Source organism: Bos indicus, chromosome 1, assembly GCF_029378745.1.
Source record: "Bos indicus isolate NIAB-ARS_2022 breed Sahiwal x Tharparkar chromosome 1, NIAB-ARS_B.indTharparkar_mat_pri_1.0, whole genome shotgun sequence".
In the NCBI taxonomy this organism is placed as follows: Eukaryota; Metazoa; Chordata; class Mammalia; order Artiodactyla; family Bovidae; genus Bos; species Bos indicus.
Window position 1 is genome coordinate 91,960,827 of NC_091760.1, and position 22,636 is coordinate 91,983,462.

The following is a 22,636-nucleotide window of genomic DNA, read 5'->3' on the forward strand; positions in this document are numbered from 1 at the left end:
ATACACATCTCTGCATAGCTTCTAGCAATGCACTCTGTATATGCCAGATGCTCAGTAAGACCTATTAAATAAATGTTGATATATGTCCCTGAGAACACTGGATCAGAGTAGTTTTCTGAGAATTTGGGGATTAATCTGAATATTTCTCACTCTTTCTATAAAAACTAATTGCTAAACTAGAAAATGTTCCAACATTCTCTTCAGAGGCAGACTTACAAAGATAAAGATCAGGTAATAACATGAGTAATGCCATTTATTTTCTATTTTTGCAAACCTAGTATGATGGTCAGTTATTAGCCTCGCCCTTTTAAAATTTTTTTTTAAGTAGACCATTATATCACCATTTTAATTTCCACAGGGAAATGATGACCAATAAAATGTATCAGCCTCTAATGGAATACTAAATATTATTATGTTTAATGATTATAAATTTGAGACATATATCATTGTTTATTACTCAAAGGATATTCTAAAATTATCTCCCATACATTTAAATATGTTTTGGGAACTATTGTACTATTCTAAGGGATCATTTTTGAAAATTATTTTATCTATTTTTTCTCAGAGCTATTGCTGAAAAGATGGTGTCTGCTCATTAGAGTAGCTTTGATATTGAAAGAAAAAACAGCACGAATTGTACCTGCACAGATTAAAGAGGGTAATAACTATGCCTACAGAAGCAAGGCATATGTCCCTAGACTAAAAATGCCGTGCATTTGTTTCAGCAAGCATTCTTTTAAACATCACTATGAAGATAACAACAGATGCTGGAAAGTAAATTTCAACAACAAAATTGCAACGTGGAGTCTACAATTTGAGAGTATTTTGATGGAAGAAGTAGGAAAACAGAAAAAATCACTATTCAAAATCTGAAGCGATCTTGCTGGAATCTATAATTTATGCATAATTTAAAACAAAGCACTCTAGATAAAATTGCAAGCATGCATTGTACAAAAATGTCCAATTATTCTAGAGACTGGATTCTTTTTAAGGCATCTATATGGGTCTCACCATAAGCATGTCAAATTAGGCAATGCAAACACAGCAAGCTCCTGAAAGTCTAAGAGCAGTGAGGTCGAAAATGCTCATTAAAAACAGAGTTCTGAATCTAATTTTATGTTTACCAATTACAGTGTTGAAAGGCCCCAAAATCTTCACTGCCATATTACTAGGAAAGACCTACCATTGGATTAAATAATTTATTTACCTGAATTCCTGTTTCTATATCCTTAAAAATCTGATAGATGAAATGGGAGATTGAAGAGGACTAAATTCATTTATTGATTAATGACAAAGGACAAAGGACTCAAAAAACAAACAAAAGCCCCTAAAGTCACTTTTTGTTTTAAATATGGACATTTTACAGAGCTATCTTAAAGATTGGTACCCCTCCCTCTGCAATGTTAATTCCTTCCATATCTCCAGAAAGTCACTATAGCATACAAAATAGATACACCAAGACAAAGTGTTGGAATTCCCAAAGAATTAATTTACTATGAATATCCTAAAATGCACTAAAACTTATTTTGCCAAGAGAAAAATAATAACAAATCACTACAGCCTATATACTGTATTCTTCTACCACTTTTCAGAAATATGTTCACACCAAGGATTTGTTAGTGCTCTCAAGAACGTGTCTTGTATATACACCATTTTACATTTTATAATTTATTTATGAGTCACTTTTTGACTTCTTAGACATACTTTCATTGCTGGAAGTAAAATACTTTCTCTACTAAAAAAAGAAACTGATATTTTTTTAGAATGAAGAATTAAATACACTCTTAAAGTGGATTAAGTTTTAACTTTACATTGGGCCATATTTGCTATGTCTATTGGAACAAGTGAAAATTTATAGAATATGAACTAAGAGCTTTATTATTTATTCATGACAGATTTATTTGAATTTATTTTCTTTGACTTACCAAAAGAACTTCTAGACATATTTCTTAAAAGGTTTTTTTTTTTAATTTCTACAAATCCCTATATAAAACATATTTCTCCACAGTAATATTTTTATATGACCAATATTTGCTATTATGGCATCAGTTATTTCTCCTAAAAGCAGAATAACCTGATTAAAATATTGGTTTTTACAACACAGATATTAAATAAGTGATATTATTATAGCTTCATAAAACTGCTGAAATTTCTGAAAAAGTTTATGTCATAGGCAGAAGATTAAATTCTATAAGATGATACAGAGAAAACTGATAATCTATGTAATATTCTTTTTTAGTGAAGGTAATAAATCATATCAATTTGTTGGCTTAAGAATACAAATAGGGAGTTTTAAAAGGGAGGGGTGAGTCACCTATGGCTGATTCATGTTGTGCTTTGACAGAGAACAGCAAAATTCTGTAAAGCAATTATCCTTCAAATTTTAATTACTTAATTTTAAAAAGAATACAAATAGGTAATATGTATATAATTCAGCATAGGTCTTATTCATAAAATTATCATAGATTGCTATATCCAATATATATTTTAGTTGGACAATAAACCTAGTTTTATAAGCTATTTTATTTTTTTCTTACAAAGATAAGCACACTAAAGTAAACTTAGAAAATGCAGAGAAGGAAAAAGGGAAAAAAAAGCAAAAAAAAGTATTACAGTTTCCCCAAAACCTTCATTCTTAAATCTACCTGAGATTCTTTATTCAATAGTTATAAGTATGTTTTGTGTATCATACTGTCTACATTTCAATTTAAACTTTTATTTACCTTTATATATTTACAATTTTGTTGGAAAAGATATTTAATTCAATGAACTTTAAATAATTCAGCATTTTGAAGTTCATCATGGAAAGGAAAAACATTAAAAACAGAATTAAATGCCCAGAATTAATTGCCAATAACCATCATTTTTCCTCTTCTATTCTTTCCTAGTCAATTGACTAAACAACTCTAAGTGATGGGGAATCACAGCATGCATTGCATATACTAATTTAACATCTGGCTTTGATTTAACATTCTTAATTGTTTCCTTTTTTTTACCATTCCATGTCCATTCTTTCCTAACTTTAATTTCATCTTTTTGCATTGACATATAAAATAACGTTTTATTATTTCTGGGAAATGTAGAGAATATCTTCTTGTTTTCAGTTCTTAATTTGGTATTTAGTATAGAAAATCTTGAAGCAGGCAATAAAAATGATGCAGTGACTGTGCTTGCCAAGGGCATGTTACTTTGTTAACTTGATTTCAAAACTTACAGGTTATCCGTATCCTATTTTTTAAAACACAAAACTCTAAAGGGCTGCTTTGTTTTGGGGTTCAGCGTCATTGTTTTCTGTTTATTTTCCTTTAGTAATCCAATCTAATGCTATGTAAGTAAGACAATGATTTGGATACATTTTTTGAAAAGGTGTATTTTGAAAAATTTTTTCTAGGATTGCCTCTATTTACTCCTTTAAAATGTGCCTACTGCTCAATATCAAGAATTTATCCAAGCCTCTATATTGAATCCTACAAGGCAATATCGATGATTTTTAAATTATTTCTCCCTTTCTTCTCAAAATATGAATGTCTGTTGAAGTCACTAGAGAAGATAAAGTATAATGTGGTGACAAATTAGATAAATTAAGATTAAAAACATTTCTTGAAAAGGAAAGTACTCAAAAGTTTTTTGTGAAAACTTTTTTCACTTTGCTAAGGATGTTTCTTTATTATTTTATTTCAGATTTTTCTGTGTGCTTGATTGTTTTCCCTCATTGCTACTTTTCTGTGATTTCTTAAACTTACTTGAAGTAAGAGTCACTCAGTCCTGTCCGACTCTTTGTGACCCCATAGACTGTAGTCCATGGAATTCTCCAGGCCAGAATAGTGGAGTGGATAGCCTTTCCCTTCTCCAGGGGATCTTCCCAACCCAGGGATCAAACCAAGGTTTCCTGCATTGTAGGCAGATTCTTTACCATCTGAGATGCAAGGGAAGCCTAAGAATACTACAGTGAGTAGACTATCCCTTCTCCAGTGGATCTTCCCAACCAAGGAATCATATCAGCACTATTATTTTTGTTTCCTGTAGGTATCAACCTGTACGATTAGGAAAGGGATGTAAATTAGTAACATAAAAACTGATAAGAAGAAAATAGAGGATAAGGTTTTAAATTGCAAAACCTAGTATCAATTAAAAAATACTATAACAGATAAAAATCTCAGTAACACCTTTAGTTATGAAATTAATACATTCATATGATATGAAGCTCTCTCTGCTGCTGCTGCTGCTGCTAAGTCACTTTAGTCGTTTCCAACTCTGTGCGACCCCATAGACAGCAGCCCACCAGGCTCCCCAATCCCTGGGATTCTCCAGGCAAGAACACTGGAGTGGGTTGCCATTTCCTTCTCCAGTGCATCAAAGTGAAAAGTGTAAGTGAAGTCACTCAGTCGTGTCCGACTCTTAGCAACCCCATGGACTGTGGCCCACCAGGCTCCTCTGTCCATGGGATATTCCAGGCAAGAGTGCTGGAGTGGGGTGCCATTGTCTTCTCCGGAAGCTCTCTCTAAATATACATAAATATATATAACAATATATATATGTATAAAATAGCAACTCTACATATGTACACACACATAAAATACAACCAATTACAATATACAATGAAAGCAATGACTACCTACTAAAGGAAAGAAAAAGTGCCTAAGGATAAATTTAATAAGAAATGTGCAGTATCTATGAGAAAACTTATCATGGTACTGAAGACACAAAAGAAGATTTGTACACATGAAAGATTTGACAGGTTCTTGTGGAAAAAAAAAAAAAAGATTAGCATCATAAAGGCATCCTTTCAATTTAAGGTAACAACAGGTTTCAGGTGCCACCAATAAAACTAATAAGTTTGGTTCTGGTTTTGCTTTTATATAACTATATATGATTTTCGAATTTGTTAAAAAAAAAAAAAGCATACTAGCCAGAAAAACACTGAAAATGAAGGCGATATAGAGACTATTTTTACTGGATATTAAAACCTATTATCAACACTCCATATTCTAAAATTTTAATTAGATGAAAACTAAAAATTCAGAAAGTGTTATACTTTTAGACACCCACACAATCTTTGTAAAAGATAAAGGTAGTGCCTTAATCCAATGTAAGGTCTTAAACTTTATATACCAAAGTCAACAAGGCGTCTTTTTTTTTCCCCCTACTTCATAGTTTTCTTTTCTCTAGATAAATGAAGGTGTCTAAATCTGGTAAAGTCACTTCAGTCATGTCTGACCCTGTGCGACTCCATAGACAGCAGCCCACCAGGCTCCCCCGTCCCTGGGATTCTCCAGGCAAGAACACTGGAGTGGGTTGCCATTTCCTTCTCCAATGCATGAAAGTGAAAAGTCAAAGTGAAGTCACTCAGTCGTATCTGTAAGGTACAGTTAAATAACTCAGAAAAATAATGCTTATGTTCTGAGTTCCCTATCTCTGACCGAGTTCATACTGTGGGTTAAAGTATTTGAAGTTATACAGCTATACAATCTTATGCATCTCAGGATCTTATGTTTTCTATTTCACATTTTCAGCAAGTTGAAATACTCAGCCTTCAATTTGTTGTTTGCCTTATAGTTATTAGATCATTTTCCCTCAAGATTTGTCATTTTTATCTTCAACCACTGGTATGAGGAAAGGCAACATTAAAATCACCATGCCAAAAAAGGAAACCCAGAAGCACATTAAAGGCAATAAAGTCTTGGGATTCACTCATTGAAAGTCGTTTATAAGGTAGAGATTTTCCAAATAAACCATATGATTTGAGTCCATAACATGCATTTTTACCCCCTTTATGTTGCTTATCTAGTTATTCTGAGTTGTAGTTGGAAGAAGGGAGCCATACCATGGTGTATAAGTTTTAGAGTCAATTTGGCTTGAGCATGAATCCTGTCACACAATTTATGTGCAAAATGTGGGCAAGCACCTTAACTCCTCTGACCCTCAATTTCCTCATTTGTTAAATGTAGGTAATAATATTTATTATAGAAATGTCTAAAGATTAAATAAAATAATGTATGTAAAGTGGGTAATTCATAGCAGTAACTCAATAAATGTAATTATTAATATTACAAGTGATTCAAGCACAAGCATAAAGGCATATTTCAAAGGTAACTCATGGATCAATAATGAGTTTTTCAAATATGAGAACTTGAAAAATTACTAACAAAGAAGAATCGACATGGAAATATTTAAGATCTTATAGAGAAAATAGAGTTTGAGAACTATGATAATCAGAAAATCCATAAAAACCCTTATCACCATTTTTTCACTAAAATAAAACAAGACAGCTTGTTAGGCAGAACACTATGAATAATGCTTTTAGACACCCTGAATTATTAATGTAATTAATTGTCATTTATCATCATTCAGTTGATGGACTCTTTTCTCAATCTCTTCCTTCTGTAATTCCAAAGAGATTTTTAAACATTCATTTTCTTAATTTCAGCAGATGTTGTGCATATTGAGACCCCCAGCTACTCCCATATTTGGCTATCCAAATTTTCACTATCATTCTGATTTCATGGCTCAGGGTTCTTGAATCCTGTCTCCTAGGTCTTATCACAATCCAGGAAGCAATGTAATTTGAACAGTTGAGATGAAACAAAACACAGAAACAGTAACAGTAACAATCTGGGGTGATTTTTAATAAACATCTTTGGTATAACTAATAGATTTTTCTCAAGTTTGCTACGTGATAATAAGTTTATAGCCATGATGCATGCCTTATTATCCTTTTACAACTTATTCCCTCAATTCTTAACAGATATTGAAATATAGCTCAAAGGCCCTGTATATTGACCCTCCTCTTCCTTAATTTCTGTAGAGACTCAATACTGTATTTTACCTTTCATATTCACAGCCAAAGTTTTAAGTTGGCCCAATATGAGTGACTGTAGAAATTCTGGAGTAAAAATTCCCCCAGATCTCATGAAAGACTAACAGAATCAAGCCTTCTATGTATATTTATCTATATTCTCTATGTATTTTGTGTACATACTAAAATTCCTCCCAATCATAATTGTTAGTATAGGAAGTATTACTAAAGCCCCAAGGCATTCTGAAGAGCATATAATGTATTTGCTTAACAAAGCAATTATATTCAGTTAGTAATAACTCTAAAGATAGAAGTACAATTTAAAAAATAAAAAGGAGGTCAAGGTGATAGAAGAGAGTATAATGTCTATTGGATAAAAAGTCATCTCAAAGTTGCAGGTCCTTTTAGCCTGAAGCATATGGAGATTTTGACAAAGGCCACAGTAAAGAACATGAATGTTACAACAATTCTCTAAATATCAGGAATCATTACAACTTTCCTCATCAAGAAAAAAAGAAAGTTTAAGTCCATTTATCCTGTAAATTGCATTAAGTAGCAGCAGGATTCATTAGGAATGTTTGTAGTCGGTGGGAAGAAGGATTTTGTATTTAGCAGATAACCATGTGATAACTATGGTTTGGCTAAGGATATAGTTGAAATCTTATGTGAGGAGTCTGGTTAAAAACTTTTGCATTATTTTTCAGGCCCAACCCTTGGCAATTACAAAGGCTTTCCCTGGTAGGGCTCATGGGAGAAGGCTGATCTCCCCACTGGAGACATGGTGTACAGCCAGTGTGCTGCTCTCCTGAAGGAAGTTGTACTCTAGGTCGCAGGCACCCTTACCAGTCACTCTCTTTGCATATTTGCATGCTCAGCTCAGGTACCTTTACTCCCAGGCCTCTGAATCTGAGGCTCTGAATACAGGTCTTCTTCAAGAGCTTTGGCTGAGATCTACTGGTTGGGTGGGGTAGAGTATGGAATAGGGGGAAAGAAAAGAGAGAACTTGAAGACACTATTCCTTTCTCTAAGTGAGCAGTATTTCTCACTCTCAGCTCTTCCTCCTTTCCCTCTTCTGGACCACAAGGTCCATAAGAATTCCCAAGCCATTTCTTCTGGGCTCCCTCAACAGAGAGACTCTCTTACACCTGTGCTAATACACTTGACCCTTGACCAATGCCCCCATTCCATGGAGGAAAACGGGACAAAGGAGTCAGCACTCTATCTGGTTTTAGACTCGTACTTTTATCACCATAATAAGTGATTAAATGCTTGTCTTTAATTTTTTAGCTTGTTTCCTTAATTGTCTTCTCCAATACTTAACAATTCATCTCTGTCCCTCCCATCTCAGTTAAGCTCCTGGCAATATGTTATCATAAAAGTCTATAATACTACTCAATAATCTTGCTTTTCATTAAACACAAAAATACAGTTAACCTCTAAAAATGATGTCTAATTTCTTGCAGAAAAAGGAACACATATTGAGAAAATAAATACTAGTAAAAAATATTGTTTATGTTAATTTTACAACTTCAAGAAAAAGTTTTCATTAATTTCTGATCTTAGGGAACCCATAGAGTCTTCATAATGATAGTTTATTTCATTCTTCATAGCAAAACTTTTATATAGGATCATAACCTTAGGACTCCTAAACACACAGAACACTAATTTGTACTTTGATACTATGTGTTGCTTTTCAAAGCTATATATGACAAATACTGAGGGAGTTTGGTGCATGTAAAGACTATCAGCTCTGGACTCAATGTTCTGACCCTATTTATTTGTTAGACCCATAATCTAGGACCAACCAATAATCACACCTGACTCTTCTATATCAAAGATGGGTAGGAAGATCAGGTGGAGCTACTCTGTAAACTGCTACATGTTCTCATCAGAATTTCTAATATTCATTAAGATGTGCATAAACAATAACAGATTTAATGGATATTAGCAACAGTACATTTAATGTCACTTGGCCACAATGGCATAATATCTACCTCATAGATGTTTTATCACATTAAAATGCTAATGCAATAAACTCCAAATGGATTAAACATCTAAATGTAAGATCAGAAACTATAAAACTCCTAGAGGAAAACATACGCAGAACACTCTCTGACATAAATCACAGCAAGATCCTCTATGACCCATATCTCAGAGTAATGGAAATAAAAGCAAAAATAAACAAATGAGATCTAATTAAACTTAAAAGCTTTTGCACAATGAAGGAAACTATAAGCAAGGTGAAAAGACAGCTTCAGAATGGGAGAAAATAATAGCAAATGAAACAACTAACAAAGTATTAATCTCAAAAATATACAAACAGCTCATGCAACTCAATACCAGAAAAATAAATGTCCCAATCAAACAATGAGCCAAATGTATCCAAAAATGGGCCAGTATTCATCCAAAGAAGACATACATATGGCTAACAAACACATGAAAAGATACTCAACATCACTCGTTATCAGAGAAATGCAAATCAAAACCACAATGAGGTACCATCTCACGCAGTCAGAATGGCTGCCATCAAAAAGTCTTCAAGCAATAAATGCTGGAGAGGGTGTGGAAAAAAGGGAACCCTCTTACATTGTTGGTGGAATGCAAACTAGAACAGCCACTATGGTGAACAGTGTGGAGATTCCTTAAAAAACTGGAAACAGAACTGCCATACAACCCAGCAATCCCACTGCTGGGCATATACATTAAGGAAATCAGAATTGAAAGAGACACATGTACCCCAGTGTTCACTGCAGCACTGTTTACAATAACTAGGACATGGAAGCAACCTAGATGTCTATTGGCAGATGAATGGATAAGAAAGCAGTGGTACATATACATGATGGGATATTATTCAGCTATGAAAAATAAACTATAAGCAAGGTTTTAGTCAGTTCTAATGAGGGGGATGAAACTGGAGCCTATTATACAGAGTGAAGTACATCAGAAAGAAAAACACCAAGACAGTATATTAACGCATATATATGGAATTTAGAAAGATGGCAATGATGACCTTACATGCAAGACAGCAAAAGAGACACAGATATAAAGAACAGTCTTTTCGACTTTGTGGAAGAAGGCCAGAGTGGGATGATTTGAGAGAATAGCATTGAAACATGTATATTACCATATGTGGAATGGATCACCAGTCCAAGCTGATGCGTGAAACAGGGTACTCAAAGCCAGTGCACTGGGACAATCCAGAGGGATGGGAAAGGGATGAAAGTGGGTGGGGGGTTGAGGTTGGGGGAACATATGTACACCCATGGCTGATTCATGTCAATGTATGGCAAAAACTACCACAATATTATAAAGTAATTAGCCTTCAATTAAAATAAATTAATAATTTAAAAAAAGAAAAAAATGCTAATACGTAGGTGGCACTTGGAATAGTGAATAGAACACAGCTTATCATGCTCCAATATTGATCACTGCACTATCATCTTCACCATCAACATTTCCTTATAATACATCTACAGGGTAAGTGGAACACACTCAGAAAGAAATATAATTTAGAAGGATCTATGTTTACAAAAGAGATCTTCATGACCCAGATAATCACGATGGTGTGATCACTCACCTAGAGCCAGACATCCTGTAATGTGAAGTCAAGTGGGTCTTAGAAAGCATCACTACGAACAAAGCTGGTGGAGGTGATGGAATTCCAGTGGAGCTATTTCAAATCCTGAAAGATGATGCTGTGAAAGTGCTGCACTCAATATGCCAGCAAATTTCAAAAACTCAGCAGTGGCCACAGGACTGGAAAAGGTCAGTTTTCATTCCAATCCCAAAGAAAGGCAATGCCAAAGAATGCTCCAACTACCGCACAATTACACTCATCTCACATGCTAGTAAAGTAATGCTCAAAATTCTCCAAGCCAGGCTTCAGCAATATGTGAACCGTGAACTTCCAGATGTTCAAGCTGGTTTTAGAAAAGGCAGAGGAACAAGAGATCAAATTGCCAACATCTGCTGGATCATGGGAAAAGCAAGAGAGTTCCAGAAAAACGTCTATTTCTGCTTTATTGACTATGCCAAAGCCTTTGACTGTGTGGATCACAATAAACTGTGAAAATTCTAAAAGAGATGGGAATACCAGACCACCTGACCTGCCTCTTTTTTTTTTTTTTTTTAATTTTTTATTTTTTTTTAATTTTATTTTATTTTTAAACTTTACATAATTGTATTAGTTTTGCCAAATATCAAAATGAATCTGCCACAGGTATACACGTGTTCCCCATCCTGAACCCTCCTCCCTCCTCCCTCCCCATACCATCCCTCTGGGTCGTCCCAGTGCACTAGCCCCAAGCATCCAGTATCGTGCATCGAACCTGGACTGGCAACTCGTTTCTTACATGATATTTTACATGTTTCAATGTCATTCTCCCAAATCTTCCCATCCTCTCCCTCTCCCACAGAGTCCATAAGACTGTTCTATACATCAGTGTCTCTTTTGCTGTCTCGTACACCGGGTTATTGTTACCATCTTTCTAAATTCCATATATATGCATTAGTATACTGTATTTATGTTTTTCCTTCTGGCTTACTTCACTCTGTATAATAGGCTCCAGTTTCATCCACCTCATTAGAACTGATTCAAATGTATTCTTTTTAATGGCTGAGTATACTCCATTGTGTATATGTACCATAGCTTTCTTATCCATTCATCTGCTGATGGACATCTAGAACTAAATAGACATTTCTCCAAAGAAGACATACAGATGGCTAACAAACACATGAAAAGATGCTCAACATCACTCATTATCAGAGAAATGCAAATCAAAACCACTATGAGGTACCATTTCACACCAGTCAGAATGGCTGCGATCCAAAAGTCTACAAATAATAAATGCTGGAGAGGGTGTGGAGAAAAGGGAACCCTCTTACACTGTTGGTGGGAATGCAAACTAGTACAGCCACTATGGAGAACAGTGTGGAGATTCCTTAAAAAACTGGAAATAGAACTGCCTTTTGATCCAGCAATCCCACTGCTGGGCATACACACTGAGGAAACCAGAAGGGAAAGAGACACGTGTACCCCAATGTTCATCGCAGCACTGTTTATAATAGCCAGGACATGGAAGCAACCTGACCTGCCTCTTAAGAAATCTGTATGCAGGTCAGGAAGCAACAGTTAGAACTGGACATGGAACAACAGAAAAGGAGTACGTCAAGGCTGTATATTGTCACCCTGTTTATTTAACTTCTATACAGATTACATCATGAGAAACGCTGGACTGGAAGAAACACAAGCTGGAATCAAGACTGCTGGGAGAAATATCAGTAACCTCAGATATGCATATGACACCACTCTTATGGCAGAAGGTGAAGAGAAACTAAAAAGCCTCTTGATGAAAGTGAAAGTGGAGAGTGAAAAAGTTGGCTTAAAGCTCAACGTTCAGAAAACGAAGATCATGGCATCTGGTCCCATCACTTCATGGGAAATAGAGTGGAAAGTATCAGACTTTATTTTTCTGGGCTCCAAAATCACTGCAGATGGTGACTGCAGCCATGAAATTAAAAGACGCTTACTCCTTGGAAGGAAAGTTATGACCAACCTAGATAGCATATTGAAAAGCAGAGACATTACTTTGCCAACAAAGGTCCATCTAGTCAAGGCTATGGTTTTTCCAGTGGTCATGTATGGATGTGAGAGTTGGACTGTGAAGAAGGCTGAGTGCCGAAGAATTGATGCTTTTGAACTGTGGTGTTGGAGAAGACTCTTGAGAGTCCCTTGGACTGCAAGGAGATCCAACCAGTCCATTCTGAAGGAGATCAGCCCTGGGATTTCTTTGGAAGGAATGATGCTAAAGCTGAAACTCCAGTACTCTGGCCACCTCATGCGAAGAGTTGACTCATTGGAAAAGACTCTGATGCTGGGAGGGATTGGGGGCAGGAGGAGAAGGAAACGACAGAGGATGAGATGGCTGGATGGCATCACTGACTCAATGGATGTGAGTCTGAGTGAATGAACTCCAGGAGTTGGTGATGGACACGGAGGCCTGGCATGCTGCCATTCATGGGGTTGCAAAGAGTTGGACATGACTGAGTGACTGAACTGAACTCAACTGAAGAAAACAGACAAATACATGATATAGCCTTGAAACTTTATAATAAAAGCTCATACATATTTGAACAAGAAAATATCTTATTATGTATTACTTAATTTATTATAGTATTAAATATATTTAAATTCTAATATTTAGAAAGTATAATAGTGATTTGAACTAATTTTCCACCAAAATTAGACATACTCTGAAGAATGTATAAAGGAGATTTCTGAGTCATGACATATTTCTAAGCTTTAAACTGAAAGATTGTGACTTTATATATCCAGGGTAACTTATACTTATTTTGTAAATATTTGTTATCCATTTAAAAATATTATTCATAATTCTCAAATCTATTGAGATATAACATACTAACAGTGTAAAGCAGATGATAAAACTGAGAATAAGAATAAATTTAGATAAAGATTATAAAGCATGTTCTTTATTGAGCAGTCTCTGATGCATGCATATTATATGATTCTTGCATAGAGAAGAAGTTTAAGCTAATATGTAAAGAACTTAGTTCTGGAATCCAAAAGTCCTGGATGTGAATCCAGGCTTTGATATTCAGTAGATGTGTGGCCTTGGCTCAGAAATGTGACAATTTTTAATCTGAGTTTCCTTATTTGTAATATGGGGATACTGGTTATATCTACTTACACGAGTACTATAAGGTCTAAACAGGATCAAGTGTGTAAAACACAGAACACTGGCATAAGATTAGATAAAATATTATTTTGATAAATGAAATAAATTAATGTACAATCTGCTTTCCTTTAACATGGTGGAAACCTCTAATGACATTTACATTTCTGAGTGTTAATATGCATAATCCCTCTATCACTGGCACCAGATCAGGAGCTCTTCAAGAAAAGGAGATTTTTGAATCTCCATGGCCCCAGAGTCTAGAACAGGTAAATAAATGAAGAGAAAGAACATTTCTTTAGAGAGCCCCCAAACAGAAAACAAAATGTATTCACAAAAACATTGACATTTTCTATGCAGTCAAAACTACCATAGCACACTTTTTAGTGTAACAGTGAAAGGTATTTTAAAGATACCCAACTATCAAAAGATCATGGCTTTCCTGAAATGAGGTGCTAGGGTTAAAATACCTTTGAACCAATAATATCTCAAAGCAATTACTATAAACCTCAGGTTACTTCTGGACTCTGCAAAGTGCTCAAAGATTTGGTACAAGTGATGATAATTTTTTCCAAAGGTAGGGAGAATCCTTTCTCCTCACCATGTTCTTTTCCTTTTTCAGGCAGGTGAAGATTTGTGTGAAATTATCCTGTTTTTGTCACCTTCTCTCTATCAATTGACTATACTGTACAATCTTGAGTTGTCTGAACTCAAGTTCCAAATTCTAATTCTGCTTATTTGTTATACTCTTCACTAAAAAATCTTTGCTCAAATTGAGTCTCTGAAATGCATGAGATAGGCAATTTTCAGGGTAAGAAAATTGCTAGTAAATACAGCCTTCCCTCACTTCTTAGGTGAGACGGTTGCTGAAGTTAATGGAGTTAGTTTTGCTTATCATGGGTAAAATGGGTTTTGTATTGATTGGTTTGTCTCAGAATATGGTATTCTAATTAAGATGGCTAAAAAAAACTATAGAATTAACCCTGAGTTAAAACAAGCAGTGATGAAATGGCATACAGATATATATATATTCCTCTGAAATTCACAAGCAAATCCACAGTATGGACAATGTTTCTACTTCATTCTCAATAAGACTATCTAGAGGAAAGAAAGTGGACTTTAGAAAGGTCATCAGGCATTGCTGCTGCTAAGTCCCTTCAGTCATGTCTGACTGTGTGCGACCCCACAGACAGTAGCCCACCCGGCTCCACCCCTGGGATTCTCCAGGCAAGAACACTGGAGTGGGCATTAGCCTACCTCAAATCTTACCCTCTTTTCTAAAAGAAATGTGTTTTATCATGTGCATTCCTCCAAAAGCAACTACTCAGACCTATAGAGTAGATATAGCACACATCTCTCAGAATTGTCAAATATTAAGTGTTAGCTGAATATTGTGTTCCCCACTAAAAGAAACTATTTTTTATACTTACAAAGATAAAAAAAATATACATTTTGAAAGGATCAAAAAAACAAACACAAAACCTAACTTATCTAGATAAGAGACACAGCTTAATTGAAATTGCAACAATGCTGTCACTTTGTTGATTAGGGGCTGGGCTACCAGGTTTTAACCCTCTGAACCTTTCAAATTCCCCAGGAAATGCCTATGAGGCTGTTTTTCAGTCAAGTCTAATTTAACTATGAATATATAGAGACAACTGAAGACTGGCTTGCCTACTCAGGTAGAGACCTGAGGCAATTATCAGAGTAATTCAAGCAGAAAAATTTCCTACTGAGGAAGAGATAATATTTGCTTGAACTATTCAGATTGGCCATCTATAATAATTAAATTAATTAACTTACTCCTTCACTTTGCCTAGGAAGACACCATCATATTGCTATTAAAAATATACACACAAAGCATCTCAAGTACTTTTAAGTGAGTTTGCAAAACACTTCCTTGATTACTTGTAAATAAGTACACAAGTTTAATGAACTATAATTCACAGAGAATTAGATGAGGGAGTTCCCAAATGGGGCAGTAAAGATGGGAGAAAGAAGAATAAACCATAACAACACCTTTTCTGATTTTCTAAGATCTATACCCCTATCTTAGCAACCTGCTATAGGTGAAGCTTTTACTTAAACACACACATACACACACACACACACACATACATGCACAAAAACTAACTCACTCACTATTATACCATTCATCAGCTACCAGAAATACGTATTCAAACTTTAACACATTTTAATGATTTAATAATTATGATAATAAAGTCAGTGATACTTCAACTTTAATGCATGATACTGGATGCTTGGGGCTAGTGCACTGGGACGACCCAGAGGGATGGTATGGGGAGGGAGGAGGATTCAGGATGGGGAACACATGTATACCTGTGGCAGATTTATTTTGATATTTGGCAAAACTAATACAATTTTGTAAAGTTTAAAAATAAATAAATAATAAAAAAAATAAGGGCAATGAGCAGGCTTCTTCAAACATAAAAGAATTTATAGACCAAAGTACCGATAAACACTTTCTAAAACAATAAAAGGACCTTATTTATTTCCACTAGTTTCTAGTCTAGTATCTCTAATTCTTGTCTTGCTATTGTTCAGCTAAGGCTATCCCCAAACCCCCTCAAGGTTTCAGTGTTACCAAAGCCACTCCCAGGGAGTTATTGCACTCAGTTCTCTCCAGCTTCTTCCTCACCAATCAAAACAATGATAACCTGTTTGCCTACTCAGATGACCAATGTGTTTGCCTACTCAGATGACCAAGATTGCAGGCAGTATGTATGGTTTGATGAACCTTCATTAGGAGGCAGTTAGGGAGAGCTTAAAAAAAAAAAAAGTGAGGGGATACCCCACGTCCAAGGTAACAGAAACCCAAATAAGAGAGTAGACACTGAGAGAAGGCATGAGAGGGCAAACAGACTGAAACCACAATCACAGACAACTAGCCAATCTGACCACATGGACCACAGCCTTGTCTAACTCATTGAAGTTAAGCCATGCTGTTGTGGGGCCACTCCAGCCATACAGATCATGGTGGAGATGTCTGACAGAATGTGGTCCACTTGAGAAGGGAATGGAAAACCACTTCAGTATTCTTGCCTTGAGAACCCTATGAACAGTATGAAAAGGCAAAAAGATGGGACACTGAAAGATGAAATCCCCAGGTTGGAAGGTGCCCAATATGCTACCAGAGATCAGTGGAGAAATAACTCCAGAAAGAATGAACGGATGGAGCCAAAGCAAAAACAACACCCAGCTATGGATGTGACTAGTGATAGAAACAAGGTCCGATGCTGTAAAGAGCAATATTGCATAGGAACCTGGAATGTTAGGTCCATGAATCAAGGCAAATTGGAAGTGGTCAAACAGGAGATGGCAAGAGTGAACGTCAACATTCTAGGAATTAGAAAACTAAAATGGACTGGAATGGGTGAATTTAACTCAGATGACCATTATATCTACTACTGTGGGCAGGAATCCCTTAGAAGAAATGGAGTAGCCACCATAGTCAACAGGAGTCCGAAAGGCAGTACTTGGATGCAATCTCAAAAATGACAGAACAGTCTCTGTTCATTCCCAAGGCAGGCCATTCAATATCATGGTAACCCAAGTCTATGCCCTGACCAGTAACGCTGAAGAAGCTGAAGCTGAATGGTTCTACGAAGACCTACTAGATCTTCTAAAACTAACACCTAAAAAAAGATGTTCTTTTCATTATAGGGAACTGGAATGCAAAAGTAGGAAGTCAAGAAACACCTGGAGTAACAGGCAAATTTGGCCTTGGAGTACAGAATGAAGCAGGGCAAAAGCTAATAGAGTTTTGCCAAGAACGCACTGGTCATAAAAAACACCCTCTTCCAACAACATAAGAGAAAATTCTACACATGGACATCATCAGATGGCCAATACAGAAATCAGACTGATTACATTCTTTGCAGCCAAAGACGGAGAAGCTGAATACAGTCAGCAAAAACAAGACCGGGAGCTGACTGTGGCTCAGCTCATGAACTCCTTATTGCCAAATTCAGACTTAAATTGAAGAAAGCGGGGAAAACCACTAGACCATTCAGGTATTACCTAGATAAAATCCCTTATGATTATACAGTGGAAGTTAGAAATAGATTTAAGGGACTAAATTTGATAGATCAGAGTGCCTGATGAACTATGGATGAAGGTTCATGACGTTGTCCAGGAGACAGGGATCAAGACCATCCCCAAGAAGAAGAAATGCAAAAGGGCAAAATGCCTGTCTGAGGAGGCCTTACAAATAGCTGTGAAAAGAAGTGAGAGCAAAGGAGAAAAGGAAAAATATAAGCATCTGAATGCAGAGTTCAACAGAATAGCAAGGAGAGATAAGAAAGCCTTCCTCAGCGATCAATGCAAAGAAATGGAGGAAAACAACAGAATGGGAAAGACTAGAGTTCTCTTCTAGAAAATTAGAGATACCAAGGGAACATTTCATGCAAAGATGGGCTCAATAAAGGACAGAAATGGTATGGATTTAACTGAAGTAGAAGATATTAAGAAGAGGTGGCAAGAATACACAGAAGAACTGTACAAAAAAAAAACTTCATGACCCAGATAATCACAATGGTGTGATCACTCAACACTCACCTAGAGCCAGACATCCTGGAATGTGAAGCCAAGTGGGCCTTAGAAAGCATCACTACCAACAAAGCTAGTGGAGGTGATGGAATTCCAGTTGAGCTATTTCAAATCTTGAAAGATGATGCTGTGAATGTGCTGCACTCAATATGCCAGCAAATTTGGGAAACTCAGCAGAAGTCACAGGACAGGAAAAGGTCAGTTTCCATTCCAATCCCAAGAAAGGCATTGCCTAAGAATGCTCAAACTACCACACTATTGCACTCATCTCACACGTGAGTAAAGTAATGCTCAAAATTCTCCAAGCCAGGCTTCAGCAATATGTGAACCGTGAACTTCCAGATGTTCAAGCTAGTTTTAGAAAAGGCAGAGGAACCAGAGATCAAATTGCCAACATCTGCTGGTTCATCGAAAAAGCAAGAGAGTTCCAGGAAAACATCTATTTCTGCTTTATTGACTATGCCAAAGCCTTTGACTGTGTGGATCACAATAAACTGTGGAAAATTCTGAAAGAGATGGGAATACCAGACTACCTGACCTGCCTCTTGAGAAATCTGTATGCAGGTCAGGAAGCAACAGTTAGAACTGGACATGGAACAACAGACTGGTTCCAAATAGGAAAAGGAGTACGTCAAGGCTGTATATTGTCACACTGCTTATTTAACTTATATTCAGAGTACATCATGAGAAATGCTGGGATGGATGAAGCACAAGCTGTAATCAAGATTGCCGAGAGAAATATCAATAACCTCAAATATGCAGATGACACCACCCTTATGGAAGAAAGTGAAGAAGAACTAAAGAGCCTCTTGATGAAAGTGAAAGAGAAGAGTGAAAAAGTTTGCTTTAAGCTCAACATTCAGAAATATAAGATCATAGCATCCAGTCCCATCACTTCATGGCAAATAGATGGGGAAACAGTGGGAACAGTGGCTGACTTTATTTTTGGGGGCTCCAAAATCACTGTAAATCATGATTGCAGTCATGATATCAAAAGATGCTTACTCCTTGAATGGAAAGTTATGACCAACCTAGACAGCATATTAAAAAGCATAGACATTATTTTGCCAACAAAGGTCCATCTAGTCAAGGCTATGGTTTTTCCAGTAGTCATGCATAGATGTGATAGTTGGACTATAAAGAAAGCTGAGCACTGAAGAATTGATGCTTTTGAACTGTGGTGTTGGAGAAGACTCTTGAGAGTCCTTCAACTGCAAGGAGATCCAGCCAGTCCATCCTAAACGAGATCAGGCCTGGGTGTTCATTGGAAGGACTGATGTTGAAGCTGAAACTCCAATACTTTGGCCACCTGATGCAAAGAGCTGACTCATTTGAAAAGACCCTGATGCTGGGAAAGATTGAGGGCAGGAGGAGAAGGGACGACAGAAGATGAGATGGTTGGATGGCATCACCGACTTAATGGACATGGGTTTGGGTGAACTCTGTGTTGGTGATGGACAGGGAGGCTTGGCATTCTGTGGTTCATGGGGTTGCAAAGATTCAGACATGACTGAACAACTGAACTGAACTGAGGGAGAGCATCTATCTGGAAATAATTATAAAAACCCTGGAGAGAAACTGATTAAAAAGAACAGGAATTTTGATGAGATGCCTAAATTTGAGATGAATTGTGATCAAGAACATATGAATTTGGCCACAAATAGCACAATAGGTGGAAGCATACTGCAGAAGCAAGGAAATTGCAGTTAGAGGTATAACTGTCCAAGTCAAAGTGTTAGTTGTTTAGTCGTGTCCGACTTTTTGTGACCCCATGGGCTGTATCCTCTGTCTAAGGGATTTCCCAGGCAAGAACACTGGAGTGGGTTGCCATTCCCTTCCCCAGGGGATCTCCCCAATCCAGGGATTTAACCGGGGTCTCCTGCATTGGACATGACTGAAGCGACTTAGCAGCAGCAGCAGCAGCCTGCATTGGAAGGTGGATTCTTCATCATCTGAGCCAACAGAGAAACCCAATAACTGTCCAAAGCCAATTCTGAATTTCTTTGAGCAAACTACCCTGTACATGTCTTAGATGGAATTATAAGACAGAACTTTACTGAACCCCCTGTTGTTCAAACTCAGGGGTCTCCAGTTGCCCTGAATAGGTTGGATATAATTGGACTAGCTCAAATGGATTCAAGCAAACGTCTTACATACTGCCTACCATCATCCTCATTGATCATCATCTTAGTACTGCATCAAATCAGAAACTAGCCAACAGTAAACCAAGCAGCTGGTGAATACTATACAACCTATTGCTTATAGTCTACTTGTATCTTTGGTGATCCTCACAAGGGCATTTGGAGAGAAGTCTGGAAAACTGTATTGCAACTCCAATAAAACTAACTGATATTTAGTGTGTGAGAAAAAATCAAACTAAGGACAACAACCTACATTTTTCTTGATGAAGCATATGGAATGCCTGATATGGGCTTTTACCCCATATAAGGTTATATATTGTTAGGATCTGATACACAAGCCATAGTGTAGGATCCAATTTGGCCAAAAAAGTAAGACTGCTTCCTGAAGACTGCCTGAAACATTTTATTCATATAAATACTAGTCCACTAGAATAAAAACCACAATATTCTTCAGATTGTGGATGTATATAATGACACATGCAAGGAAGAAAATCTTAATGGAAACTAATGGAAGAGAACTTGAGGGAAAAAGAAGGTAAAACTATTGTTTTTTTGGAAACCAAAAATGTGATGAGCTTATGTGACAAATGGGAGAAGAGTGGCCTGTCTTGAGTATTCATGATGACAAGACTTCCAATGAACATAACTGGGTCCTAAATTTTCAAACATGGAGAAGTTCCTATTCTGATTGGTCCAGATAGGATTCAGAGGATTGGATCTGGAAAATGTGAACGTTTTCATCAATAATGACTACCTAACTCCTCAGAGGGTTATATTCCTCTAACTGGAAGAGTGACTCAGTATTAAAACACTTTCTTCACAGCTAATCATATAAAGGAACGAAGTAACCTTATATCTGCTTTATGAAGCCAGACACGCAACTGATCCCAAGTTGCTTCAGCGGATCAAAGACAGAGGTTAAGGTCATTCTAAGGACAAAGGAATGGGCCCAACGGCAAAATGGAATATTTCAAACATGCACATTATAGCCAATAGGCATAGGCATATGCATATGCTACTAACTACGGCTGCTACTAACTATGGCTGCACCTTGATTGGTATCTAGTGCCAATAGGATAGTTTCAATAAGGCTTTGAAAGTATATGTAGATGTCTGTTGTTCATAACTGCTCTTTATATATTGGATGTTGTCATATAAAATATTTATTTTTTAAAAGCAAAAATTACTGCAACAAGCAGTATTTTAATTCACTTTTTTGCTGTTTAAGGGGGAAATATCTCTACATTCCTGAAACACATTTAGTGGGTTCTTTGTACGAGAAAATACAGGTTGTACTTCTACAAAAGTTAGTGTATAGTATTTTAAAATATAAGAATTCAATGTAATACCAAATAAAAAAAATTTAAGACTGACTTGAGTGTGATATATGTATATATAATATATATAGTAAAATGTCATGTAAAAATGTATTTATATTTAAATTACCTACATTTAAACTATAAAATAAACATTCAACTAAATAAGAATACTCAAAATACTCAAAAACACTCAGAAATAAAGCAACTGTGGTGATAAAACTGGTGTTAAGCATTAACCTTGATTGCTTTTTTTTTAAATTTAAATGGATTCAATGCTTAACCATTTCAATTTAAAAAAGCTAGAAATTACTATGATAAAATAAAATGTAGTCTTGATAATATAAATAACAAAAAATAAATAAGTATTAGCAATCAAGGTTCAGGACTCATCAGTAAGGTGTAGTTTATAAGCAGAAATTTATTGGATGTCATCTTAAGTTGAAACAGGTAGTAAAAAGAGCACAAAGAATCCAAGATCTCAAATTTTTTCAGGATCTTTTTTTTCCCCTCCATACATAGTAGAGCTTCTTCAGAATCTAAATATATATTGTGAGTGAGCGAGTGAGTAACAGTCACTCAGTTGTGTCCAACTCTGCAACCCCAAGGACTATCCAGTCCACAGAATTCTCCAGGCCAGAATACTGGAGTGGGTAGTATTTCTCTTCTCTAGGAGATCTTCCCAACTCAGGAACAGAACAGGGGTCTCCCACATTGCAGGCAGATTCTTTACCAGCTGAGTCACCAGGGAAGCCCCAGTATATATTATCTTGAAGCAAAATTAAATGTAATACTTTTCTTAATATTGCAATTAAATAATTATTTAATTAAAATACATCTATTCACCTCCATTTATCCAGCTTTGTCTTCCAACTGTATATATGTATTGAGAAACTATTAAAATAATATTTGTTAGATATTAACAATGGTTATTGGGAAGGTGGGATTTGGGTTAACTTTCAACAATTTTATACTTTATACCTCCCTGTATTGATTCAAATTATTATACAATTGACTCTTGAATAACCTGGGGATTACAGATGCCAACCCTCTGAGCAGTTCAAAGTCTGTGTACAACTTGTAGTCAGCCCTTCACATGTATGGTTCGTCTGTATCTGAGGT

At 36.1% G+C, this 22,636-nt stretch overlaps 1 protein-coding gene and 1 pseudogene across 5 annotated transcripts in view; one reads left to right on the forward strand and one right to left on the reverse strand.

The window, feature by feature from the left end:
• The window catches only part of NAALADL2 (N-acetylated alpha-linked acidic dipeptidase like 2), a 1,369,359-nt gene that overhangs the window by 154,666 nt on the left and 1,192,057 nt on the right, over positions 1 to 22,636 (reverse strand). The window lies entirely within an intron of this gene.
• On the forward strand, positions 16,159 to 21,264 carry LOC139180370 (probable ATP-dependent RNA helicase DDX5 pseudogene; annotated as a pseudogene).